The sequence below is a fragment of the Penaeus japonicus genome, unplaced genomic scaffold, assembly GCF_977035675.1.
Source record: "Penaeus japonicus unplaced genomic scaffold, GWHDUDI00000001_assembly GWHDUDI00000010, whole genome shotgun sequence".
NCBI lineage: Eukaryota > Metazoa > Arthropoda > Malacostraca > Decapoda > Penaeidae > Penaeus > Penaeus japonicus.
Window position 1 is genome coordinate 14,699,980 of NW_028234412.1, and position 12,500 is coordinate 14,712,479.

At 41.7% G+C, this 12,500-nt stretch overlaps 1 protein-coding gene across 9 annotated transcripts in view; it reads right to left on the minus strand.

Annotated features, from left to right (window-relative positions):
• Nucleotides 1-12,500, minus strand: part of LOC122245868 (TOX high mobility group box family member 4-A) — a 1,066,433-nt gene that overhangs the window by 588,563 nt on the left and 465,370 nt on the right. For 7 of the 9 annotated variants that reach the window (XM_086540810.1, XM_086540813.1, XM_086540809.1 and 4 more), the window contains exon 4: nt 3,017-3,055. The exons of the other annotated variants lie outside the window; for them this stretch is intronic. The gene's annotated coding sequence lies outside the window, so the exon portion shown is untranslated. The remainder of the gene's footprint in view (nt 1-3,016; nt 3,056-12,500) is intronic. 9 annotated transcript variants of the gene reach the window in all.

Genomic DNA, 12,500 nt, shown 5'->3' on the forward strand with positions numbered 1-12,500 from the left:
GGAGTTGTCAGCAAGCGGATGCATTACTGGATCACCAAAGGCCATAAAAATCTTGGTGAAGTGTGTAAGAGGCGGGGATAATATCACACGTTAGAAAGACATGCGTAAACAGGGAGTAGGGTCTCAAAGATTTTTTTCTAGACTTTAAAAAAAACAAAAAAACTTGAAAATATTTCCCTCAACGCCAACCCTCCCCTCCCCCTCCTTTTCTTACGCTCTCGTTTATACTCTCGATAACAGTTTAATGCCTCGTTAATGTATGTTCTCATAATGGCCATAGATAAGCCTTTTAGGGAATTTATCACCAGTAATGAGGCCTCGAGACACGAGAGCAAAACACAGGCATCCATTCAGGATTTTCGTCACGTGGGAACACAGAGGCCATGGGTCTTCAATTACGAATGTGTGTACTCTGTAATGTGTGTTTTTCGCTGTATAACGTATGTCAGGATATAGGGGTGATGGTTAAGTGATGGCGATGATGTAATAATGATGTAATAATCTTTGTAATGACATCGAAAATAATGGTCACGTTTGTTTTCTCGTCGGACAGGCCATGGACGTGACAGTGACGTCTCTACGTTGGAAAGTTTTCCAACTGACACGCGGCCGTCACAGACAGAATGACGCAACGACGTGTTTCAACACCGCTGCGGGCATGGCGGGCCTCGCATCAAAGTCGCCGGGATGGGAGCGGTCGTGGCTATAACGCATGCATAACCAGGCTCATAAACGGTAGTACAGCTCGTGCTCGTGGTGACGTATGCAGAAGCAGCAGCAGCAGTGGAGGCTACGACAGCGTGGCAGCAGCAGCAGCGGCGGCGGCGGCAGTGTCAGCAGCAGCAGGACTGGCCGGGCGAGGAACAGGGGTCGTCAGCTGGCAGGCGGAAGGTTGGACGGGGGCAGCTTCAACCAGGATGGTCACCCCCGCACCACGCTCTTTGTGCCAGGCCAGACACAACACAACCTTCGCATCTACGCTCGCCTCTAAGGAACCCCCTCCCATAGCCTCTCTCCCCACGCCATCGACGACTGCCGCGGCACCGTGGCACGACAGGGCAAAGGGGAGCCCGGCGTGCGGCACCTGGAGCGAGCTAGAGAGCCGCAATATCTCGCGTCTCGCAATCACGTGGCAACCGTGCGCACGTGGCCTCCAGACTACCCTCAGGCCATCGTCTGTCCACTCTTTACTGACCACCGCTTTTTTGTGAGCCTGACCTTCGACCCGACTCGGTAATCGGGATATTTCATACATACGTATGTATATTAGACCCTGTATTTCCTTACGTCCATCTATGAGTACGAGTGACCTAGGATCATGAGTAGGAGAAATGGGTGACCCCAGAAGGTGTCCCCGGAAACTGACCTGCCGAGGCTACCACGCACGTTCCTATACTTCCTGGCCCGCCCATTGGTCCTTGCCGCCACCAATCACCGGCCAGATTGCAACCCCCCTCCCTTTCTCCCTTCCCTGCTCCTACCACCCCTCTACCCTTCCCCCTCTTCGTAATATCATCGTTTATAACTGGTTTGTAACAATATTCGAAGACGCGAGTATCTGCCGCTTATACAGCATCATAATCCACAACGTCAGGCAATCGAAGCAATATCAAAATGGCTTGAGACTTGGACCTGAACTTTAGCTGTGATTTCGTGAAGGTCCGTGGACGAGCCTCAGAGCCTGACCTCGCCGCTGACCTTAAAGACAAAGTGGTTGCCTCCGAGGCGGCTCCCTATTGGTCAACCTCGGACTGAATAGCGCCCTTCCATTCTAGCGACTGACCAATGGGAAGTTCTCTCCAGCAAGAACCCGGACTAAATTGCAAGAAAATGCAAGATGCGAGGGGGGGGTGAAGAAACAAAGATGCAAGCGCCGGGGTAAACAACTCACTCTCCCGAAGCGCAGGTGTGGCGTGAGTGTGCGAGAACCTGATTACGACGATCGTAACGAACCTCTTCCGCCGTACGGATTCAATTACGGCGCCGGAGAGAGAGAGAGAAAGAGCAACGAAAAAACAGCCGCCGTTTCCCCCTTCGTACACCGCCCAGCTACACCAGGGGGCAGAGACGGAGGGAAACGCTAATGTTTTTGTGTGGACATTATTCTGTGACGTGCACAAGGTCTCTCCGATACCAAGTTTCCCGAGAAGTTTCTACTTTAGCGTTCCAGACTGAGATTTGATCTTGCTATCAGCTGCAGGGTTGCCAGCAAGCGCCTCGCAGTTCCATGGGAATTTTTGAACGCTTTTACACTAATAGACTTTTGGCCGCTCCTTCTTACGATATTTTGGTGTGGTGGTTTCTAGGCAAGTGATAAAAAAGATATCACAAGGAAGAAAATAAGGGTATGCGAATACATACACAATATATATATATATATATATATATATAATATATATATATATATATATATATATATATATATATGTATATAATTTTATATATATATATATTATATAATACATATATATATAATATATATATATATATATATATAATATATATATATATATATATATATATATATATATAACACATATATATATATACATACACACACCACACACACACACACACACACACACACACACACACACACACACACATATATATATATATATATATATATATATATATATATATATATATATATATATATACATATTTATACATAAATACATAGATTTATATATAATATATATACATATATATATGCATATATATCTCTATATATATATATATATATATATATATATATATATATATATATATATATATATATACATACATATACATATACATATACATACACAAACACATACACATACACATACACATACACATACACATACACAAACACACACACACACACACACACACAACCATACACACTCCAAAGCATCTAAAGCACCACAAGAGACGCAGGAAATACGGCATGATTTCCTTGATGTTTTCCTCCGCTATATTTGGCCATGCATGAGGCTCTGTAGCACTCGGGGAGCCTCAGTCTACTCACCTTGTAACTGCAACCAGTCTAGTCACGCTTGCAACATCACTGAAATATAAGGAGGAAAAAAAAAACAGTTACGTATAGCAAGAACTTTTTTTACGTGTTTTTTTTTTTAATATATAACAATATGATTGTATTCAGAGAAGGTAGATTATTACTATAAAAGAATAAGAAAAACAGAATAATAAAGGCGATAACAAACGAGATTAATTAGATTATAATCGGGATGAACAGCCTTCTCGTGTAACCCTTTCACTAAAGAGTGAGATTAACCCCTTCTTGAGCCCCTGAACTACACCCTCATCCCCTCCCCCTCTCCCTCCCCTTACCCTCTCCCATCCAAGCGTTCTACCTCCACCTCGTCCTTCCCTCTCCCCCTCCCCCTACCCCTTCTTCTACCGCTTTCATTTCTTTATATGATTTAGGCGTTATGTCTCTCTCTCTCTCTCTCTCTCTCTCTCTCTCTCTCTCTCTCTCTCTCTCTCTCTCTCTCTCTCTCTCTCTCTCTCTCTCTCTCTCTCTCCCTTCCTCTCTCTCTCTCTCTCTCTCTCTCTCTCTCTCTCTCTCTCTCTCCCTTCCTCTTTCTCTTCTTTCTTCTCTCTCTCTCTCTCTCTCTCTCCCTTCCTCTCTCTCTTCTTTCTTCTCTCTCTCTCCCTTCCTCTCTCTCTTCTTTCTTCTCTCTCTCTCCCTCTCCCTTCCTTTCTCTCTTTCTCACTCTATTTTCTCTCTATTTTTCTCGCTCTTTTCTCTCTCTCTTTCACCCCCCCTGTCTCTCTCTCTTTCTCTCTCTCTCTTTCACCCTCTCTCTCTCTCTCTCTTTCTCTCTCTCTCTCTCTCTTTCCCTCTTTCTTTCTTTTTTTTCTTTCTTTATCCTCTTCTTTCCCTCTCTCTCTTTCACCCCCCCTCTCTCTCTCTCTTTCTCTCTCTCTCTCTCTCTCTCTTCCACCCCCTCTCTCTCTCTCTTTCTCTCTCTCTCTCTCTCTCTCTTCCCTTCTTCTTTCTTTCTCTTCCCTCTTCCTCTCCCCCTTCTCTCCCCCTTCTTCCCCTCTTCTCCCAGCCAGAATTGCTACCCCTTCCCCCCCCCCCCCCCCCAATACCTCACCAATAGTTTCTCTATTTTTCTCTTTTACTGAAAAGAGAAAGAAAAAATAAAGAAAAAAATAGATGAAAGAATTAAAGAAAGAAAAGAAAGATAAAAAGGGAGAAGTAAAAAAGGGAAACAAAACATAGAGAGAATTAGAAAAGGAGGATGAAGAGAGAAGGAAGAAAAATAAGAGAAAAAGATAAGGGAAAGGAGAATCGAAGAAAATAGAAAGAAAAAATAAGAAAAAGAAAGAAAATAGAAAAAAGAAGATATTAGGCGAGAAAAGAAGAAAAAAAAGGAATCTAAGAGCAAAAAAAAACAAAAAAACAAAGAGACAAAACAATACAGAGAAAAATGTAGAAATTAATGAAAAAATAAAAATAAAAAAGAATCCTACTTCCCAATATTAAAAAAGAAACGAGAAGCGTAGCACAAGAAAAACGGAAAGGAAAATCAAAGAAAAAAACAACAACAAAAAACAAGAGAACATCAAAGAAAAAAAGAAAATCAAAGATAAAAAAAAGAGAATATGAAAGCAAAAAAAAAAAGAAAATAATAAATAAATAAATAAAATAAAATCAAAGAAAGAAAACCAAAGAAAAAACAGAAAGAATATCAAAGAAAAAGAAAATAAAATCAAACATAAAAAATATCAAAGGAAAAAAAAGAATATCAAAGAAAGAAAAAAAAGTCAAAGAAAAAAAAAGAAATCAAAGAAAAAACAATGTCAAAGGAAAAAAATAAAAGAAAAAACAAGGAATATCAAAGAAAAAAAGAATACCAATGAAAAAATAAACAGAAACTGGTATAGAGAGTAAAGAAAGAGAAACACAAAATAATATAAAAGAATATGAAGATAATGAAGAAGAAAATGAAAAAAAATGAAGAAGAAAATGAAAAAAAATGAAGAAGAAAATTAAAGAAAAAAAAGGAAAAAAAATAAAAGAAAAAAACAAACAATAACAACCAACCTACAAAAAAGATACTGATAAAAAGCTAAGAATCCAAAATAGAATTCCAAAAAACGACCAAAAAGACAAAATCCATCGTGGCTTCTGTCTCCCAAGGCCGCTTTCTGCCTCCTAGGCCGGGTGGTCGTTTTTTTTGTTCTCTTGTTCATCTTTATCACCGTTTTTTATTGGGTATGCTCTTTTATTATTTTCATTTTAGTATCAGGTATTATTATTCTTAGTAGTATCATTGTTATTATCGTTAGCATTGTTATTATGAATGTTTTATTGCTTCGTTCCTTCGTTTTTTTTTTTTTCCTTTTTCTTTTTCTTTTTCTTTTTTCTTTGTTGTTCTTGTGATAATCAACCTTTGATTAGCTTAGCATCGCGACTATAAAGATGATAAAAAAGTAATTACGAGGAAAAAAAAAAAAATATATATATATATATATATATATATATAATCAGTATGTCAAGAAAAACAGACAATAAATCCAGAACAATAATACTCATAGTAACACCTATAAATCAGAAAACCTTTTTCCAAACATCAAATCATCCTCCCCTCCTTTAAGACAACAACCCTTAGCCGAACGACCCTCAAAAGGACTAAGCCTACAACCCCTTATAAATCACCCACCATCACAAGCCCCTTAAGTGTCCATAAAGTAGCCTCCGTGTGGCCTCTCTGCCCAGATGTCTGACATCAAAGTGTCCGTATTTGACTTCGTGGGAATTGTGGTCCGTGGGCGCATGCGCGGTTGTGGGATGAGGTGTGTATGTCTGAGCACACGTGTCTGTTTATCTGCATCTCTGTTCGGTGTTTATCCCGCTCTCAATTTTTATGTCTATCGTTTGTGTCTGTGTGTGTGTATACATACATACATAGGTACGTATATATATATATATATATATATATATATATATATATATATATATATATATATATATATATATAGAGAGAGAGAGAGAGAGAGAGAGAGAGAGAGAGAGAGATACATATATATATTTTTTTGAGTGTGAGTGTGAGTGTGCATGCGCGTGTGCGTGCGCGTGTGCGTGCGCGTACATGTGTGTGCGTGTACGTGCATGTCTATGTAAAACCTTAAATCAGCTATGTATCTGATTTCTATAGCTGGAGACAAATCTAATATAAATATAAAACTCATATCTAACCAAATGAAGTGAACAAAATAACTGCCAGGATGGGGCGATTCACTCAAAACACACCTGAGGATGACTTGGCTGATTTCATCTCGTGTAAATCCTGTTGAATTTATTTTCTCTCTAATCCTACTAACTCTTAGAGGAGCTGTATCTTTATTCAAACACGGTATATATATGCATGTAAGTGTATATGCACATGCATATATATATATATATATATATATATATATATATATATATATATATATATATATATATATATATATATATACACACACATACATATTTAAGCACATATTGTGTGTATATCTACCTATTTATCTAGCAATCTATCTATATCTGTATATATATATCTATCTATCTGTCTGTCTACACACACACACACACACACACACACACACACACACACACACACACATATATATATATATATATATATATATATATATATGTATGTATGTATGTATGTATGTATGTATGTATGTATGTATGTATATATATATATATATATATATATATATATATATATATATATATATATATATATATATAGAGAGAGAGAGAGAGAGAGAGAGAGAGAGAGAGAGAGAGAGAGAGAGTGATACAGACACACACGCACACACAAACAAACCCACATACACACATAAAAACACACACGCCTGCATAACTCACTTTCATGACCCGTCATGCAGGGAAAAACAACGCAAATTTTCTTTTCCATTTTAGTGAACGAAACTGTGTCAAGGTCTTGATACAACGGCCAATCATTTAATAGACACAGATTACAGTGATCGAGGAAGAGGAGAAGAAGCAAAAAAAGAGAAACAAAGGGATGGAAATAAGATGAAAAAGAATGAATTAGATAGAGAAAGAGAAGGAGGAGGAAGAGAGAACGAAGAGGGGGAGGTGTAAGAGGAGAAGGAGGAGATAGAGGATGAGGAGGAGTAGAAGGAGATGGAGGAGAACAAAAGCAAGAAAAAGGAAAATGAGAAGAATAAGGAAGAGGAAGAGGTGGAAAAGAATAAAGATAAGGAGAGACGATAAAAAAGAGAAAGAAAACAAAGGAGAGAAACAAACACAAAAAAAACAATGGAGCGAAGAAAAGTCCAATCGGCTGTCCTCCGCCAGCCTCCCTCCAATCCAAGTCTCTCTCTCTCATCCTATGGCGTACCCAGCATCCCATCTTTCAGGCACCAGCATCTTCTCGCCCGTCTCTCCCGCCCCGGTTTCTGTTCTTGCGACAGAGAGAGAAAAAAATGGCCTATGACACTAGCTGTCGCGGGCGTCTGCTCTCCTTCTGCATCAGTTCTTGAGCGCCCATGACTCTGGACCATAAGCGGCAACCGCAACTGTGGTCGCGTTCTGGAGGCTTTTCCCGCCGGCTACAGTCTGTTGTGCCAGTTTCCTCATACTCTCTGCGGTCACCAGCCGTCCTCTGGTCCCCGGGAAGGAACACCTCGCCGTACCCTGCATCGCGCCCGCAGAGTCGTCTTGCAAGACATCTTCAATCACCATGATTGCTTCGCTTCTCATTGTTGTCATCGGGGAAAATTGGCCCTGTCTTCTGCACACTTGGCCGGCGTCCCTGCCTTGCATCGGCTTCCTTGAGGGTCGGGGGAAGAAGAACCGCGTATCACGCTCTGATATGCATACCAAGGACTCCAAATGCCCTTCCCTTCTTGGGGCGCTGCGCTGACGTCTCCTTTCCTTCGGCACGTGAGATGACTTCATACTGACTGGGCTTATTTGTCTCTAACTTATGGATCTCTTTGAAAACGATCAGGACCCGGGCACGTACACAGCTTCACTGATAACTCCCTTCACTTTTCCCTCTGCGACCTCAGGCAGCGTTTAAACACTTTGAACAGCAAGGATTGTCCGTGATGTTTCTTTGAGGACGAACGGACGGACGGACGGACACGACACACACAATATGTGCCTATAATCCTATTTCCCCTTTCTCCCGTCCTCGCCCCTCCCTCTCTCTCTCTCTTTTTCTCCCTCTCTCTCATTCTCTTTGTTCCCCTCCTCCCTTCCTCCCCTACCCCCGTATCCCTCCTACCCATCCCTCCTACTCCCCCTCTCCCTCCCACCCCTTCCACCCTTCTCTCCCTCTCTCTCTCTTTTATTCTCTCTCTCCCTAACCCTCCTCCCTATTTCCCTATCCCCTCTCTCTCTTCCTACCCCCTCACTCTCTTCTTCCCATCCCTTCTCTCTTTCTCTAACCCCCCTCCTTCTCTCTCCCCACCTTCTCCTTACCCTTCTCTCTTTCTCTCTCTAATCCCCCTCCTTCTCTACCTACCTACCTACCTACCTACCTACCTACCTACCTACCTACCTACCTACCTACCTACCTACCTACCTACCTACCTACCTACCTACCTACCTACCTACCTACCTACCTCCCATCCCTCCCCCCACCTCCTTCCCTCCCTCTCTCCCTACACCCCCACCCTCACCCACCCACCCCATCTCTCTCCCTCTCCACCGTCTATCTGTCAATCTTGCGATAACCTCGGTTCCTTCGGCTCTATTTCCCGCACGGATTAAGTGTGAGAAGCAATAATAGCTGCTTTTAAAGTTAACGAGGGAGTGATGCTATAAGCTGTTGTTGATGGAAGTTCTTGTGTCAGTGATTTATATGCTTCCGTGGGGGAGAGGCAGCGGTAATTCTTTTAATAAATGAAGCAGGAATTTATGCTTGCTTGCTCGTCTTACAGCTGTAGCGGGAATAATAACAGGATATTCAGGTACTTTCGCTCTGCAATAACAATAGTAAAAAAAGGTCATTAGTTAAAATGGCTGTAATGATGGATTTCGGTGTGTAAGTACTTCACAAAGTAAATGAAATTTTGAACATAACAAAATGTGAAATTGAGTTTAAAAAGATATGCATTAAGTGTGAAATATATCAGCACAGTTGAAATACAAACAAAATAAAGTCGACAAGAGTGCAACTCATTTAGGGAGGGCGCAGCGAGAGAGGGAGAGGGAGAGGGAGAGGGAGAGGGAGAGGGAGAGGGAGAGAGAGAGACAGATATAGATATAGATAAGTAGAGATAGAGAGAGAGAGGGAGGGAGAGGGAGAGGGAGAAGGAGAAGGGGAGAGAGGGGAGGGGAGAGGAGAGGAGGGGAGGGGAAAGGAGAGAAGAGGAGAAGAGAGAAGAGAAGAAAGGAGAGGAGAGAAAAAAAAGGAGAAGAGAAGAGAAGAGAGAGAAGGCAACGTGAAGAGAAGAGAAGAGAAGATAAGAGAGAGGAAGAAAGAAAAGAGAAGAGAAGAGAGAGGAGAATAGAGAGCAAGAGATCAAACAAGAGCAACGACGCGGCGCACACCATCCGTTAAACGACCCATCGATAGTTCTCAATTAACCGAGGCGCTAATTGCTCGGTGTCCGGGGATAGCATCACGAGAAAGCCCTCTCCCGATCGGCGCTAGACCCCCGATCCTTATCTCTCTCTCCCGCTGGCGAGTAAAAACCCACGTTCTGCACAATGGGTGAAATCAGGAAGCGCCCGAGGGAGCGAGGGGTTGGGCCGCGGCAGTCGCTCCGATTGAAAAGTCCGACCGACCGCGAGCACGACTTCGCTTTAATTCTCGGCCAATCCAGCGGTATTATCGGCCTAATAAAAACATCGATCTATTTATTGCATGTTGCAAGCCGCGGGTCTCTTGGGTGGGAACAACAAACGAGCAAGAGGAGGGAGGAGGGCGAAGAAGTGTCCCTGAATCCGAACGAGAAAGAATGCCAAGCGCTTGAGATACAATTTCTGCTTGTAATGTCACGTCACTTTAGAATTTTCACTGGAATTCGTTTATCCAAAAAAAGAAAAAAAAGAAGAAGAAAAAAACAAAGGTAAAAAAAGAGGGAGAAAAGATACAAATACAAATAAATGACAATACGAAAACTCCAAGACATCTCAGTCAAAAAGAATCTAAAACGACAAAGACCAAATCGAAAACCAAAAGCCCCTTTCCTACCAAGACCCGAATGAGACGTCAGACTCCTTCCCCCCCCCCCTCCTCCCCCCCTTAAATCAAGATAAATAACAACATCAAGACGTAACAACAAGACGCGGTAGTCCATCACAGGAAAGCACGAGGAGTTCCCAACCCAATGCTTAACTATTTACGATCGCATTTACATCAGTAATGGAAGACCACGGGACAAGCCGATAAGAAAAATCATAGGGGGTCTTACGGTAACTGTAATCCCAGACCTCAACAAAGGAGAGAATAAACATCCGCGGTATCTGTAGACTTTATTTTGACACATTGAGCGAACGTGCAGGAGGGTCATTTGGCATGGAGGTCGCAAAGGTATGTAGGTATGTCGTAATGCCCTCATAAAAGCGTCTCATTGCGAGAGGTAAACATACTGGAAAGGAACTGGTCATGAGAAATGTAGTGTTTGATTATCGGCGGTTTCATGAGGCGTGAGTATGTTGCAAGATCGTGTCAATGTTGCGAGGCTGAGAAGGGGAAAGGAGACGAAATGGCGACGTGAGGGTGGATATCTGCTCTATTTTAGAAGGTGCGTTGTCGATGAGGGTGTGAAGGTGTGAGCGGAAGAGTGCGTTGCTACGTGGCCTTTACGCACGAGTGCAATACTTCCGATAACCGAAAGTGAACAGCACAAGAGTAAGAACAAGAACATGGAGAACACGAACGTGAGAAAATACCCCCAAGAATCTCAGAGAGTGCAAGTAATCATAAAAAAAAAAAAAAAAAAAAAAAAATCATGTATACGAAAAAAAACTCGCCCCAAGCACTAAGCAAGCAAAGCGAACGCACAGGGAACGCCCGAACAAAAGACTGTGCTTTGAGAAACGAGAACGCATCGGCGATATGCGAATGAGCAAACGTGCGGCGATTGTGTGAGCGTGCGGGTAGAGGGGGGATGGGCCGGGGGAGGGGAGGGGGCGAGACAAGATTGTAGGTATTACCGCCACAGATTCCTGACCCTGCCTCGGGCCGCCTAGCTTAACCCTTGACCTTAGCCCCACCTTTGCCATGAGTGTGTATGTCTGTGTGTTCGCGTTTGTGCGTGCATTTCCTTGGTTGGCTTGTGCTCTGTTTGTGTGTCAAGATTCACTAGTATTAACGCAGAGAGGACACATAGACGTAGACGTGTGTGTGTGTGTGTGCGTGTGCGTGTGCGTGTGCGTGTGCGTGTGCGTGTGCGTGTGCGTGTGCGTGTGCGTGTGCGTGTGTATTTCTTGATTGGTTGCCTGTATCCATGCATGTAGAAAATATGAAAATATGATATAAACATATATATATATAAACATATATATGCATATATAGTTTTATTATCTATATACTTATCTACATCTCTCTCTCTCTCTCTCTCTCTTTATATATATATATATATATATATATATATATATATATATATATATATATATATATATGTATGTACAATATATTATATATTCATATATATATATATATATATATATATATATATCTATATATATATATATATATATATATATGTATGTACAATATATTATATATTCATATATATATTTATATTATATATATATATATATATATATATATATAATATATATATAATATATATATATATATATTATATATATATATATTATATATATATATATATATATATATATATATATATATATATATATATATATATATATATATATATATACATGATATACAGTATGGTGTATAAACACCTACTCATGCGCCTGCAAGAACAAACTTCCTTCAGAGCATAAACCTTCGTTTCCTTTATCACAGAGAATCAAATCAGCCAAGCTCGTAAGACAAAATTCATTCGCACTCAGGGGTAAATTCCAGCCACCTGTCCTTGAAAAAAAGGTACATTAATGAAAAACAATGGAAAATCCGAACACCCTGACAGCCATGCACAGGGGGGGAGGGGGGTTATTAAGGTGTGGTGAGGGGGCAGGGCAACAGAGAGGGAGGGAGACGAAGGGGGAAGGGGAGGAGGGAGAAGGAGAGGGGGCAGATGGAGGAGAGGGAAGAAAGAGAGGCGACGGGAGGGGAAAAAGATGAAGGGAGGAGAAAGAAAGGGGGGAGAAGGGGCGAGGGGAGGAAAGGAGAAGGGAGGGAACAAGGGGAAGACGGAAGGAAATTAGAAAAAAAGTAGAGAGAAAGGGAGAGAGATGGAGGTAGGTAGAACGGGAGAGAAGGACGGAGGGAGGGTGAAGTGGAGAGAACGAGGTAAGAAAGGGAGAAGGAGAGAGGGAGGAGAAGGAGAGAGGGAGAAGAAGGAGAGAGGGAAGAGAAGGAGAG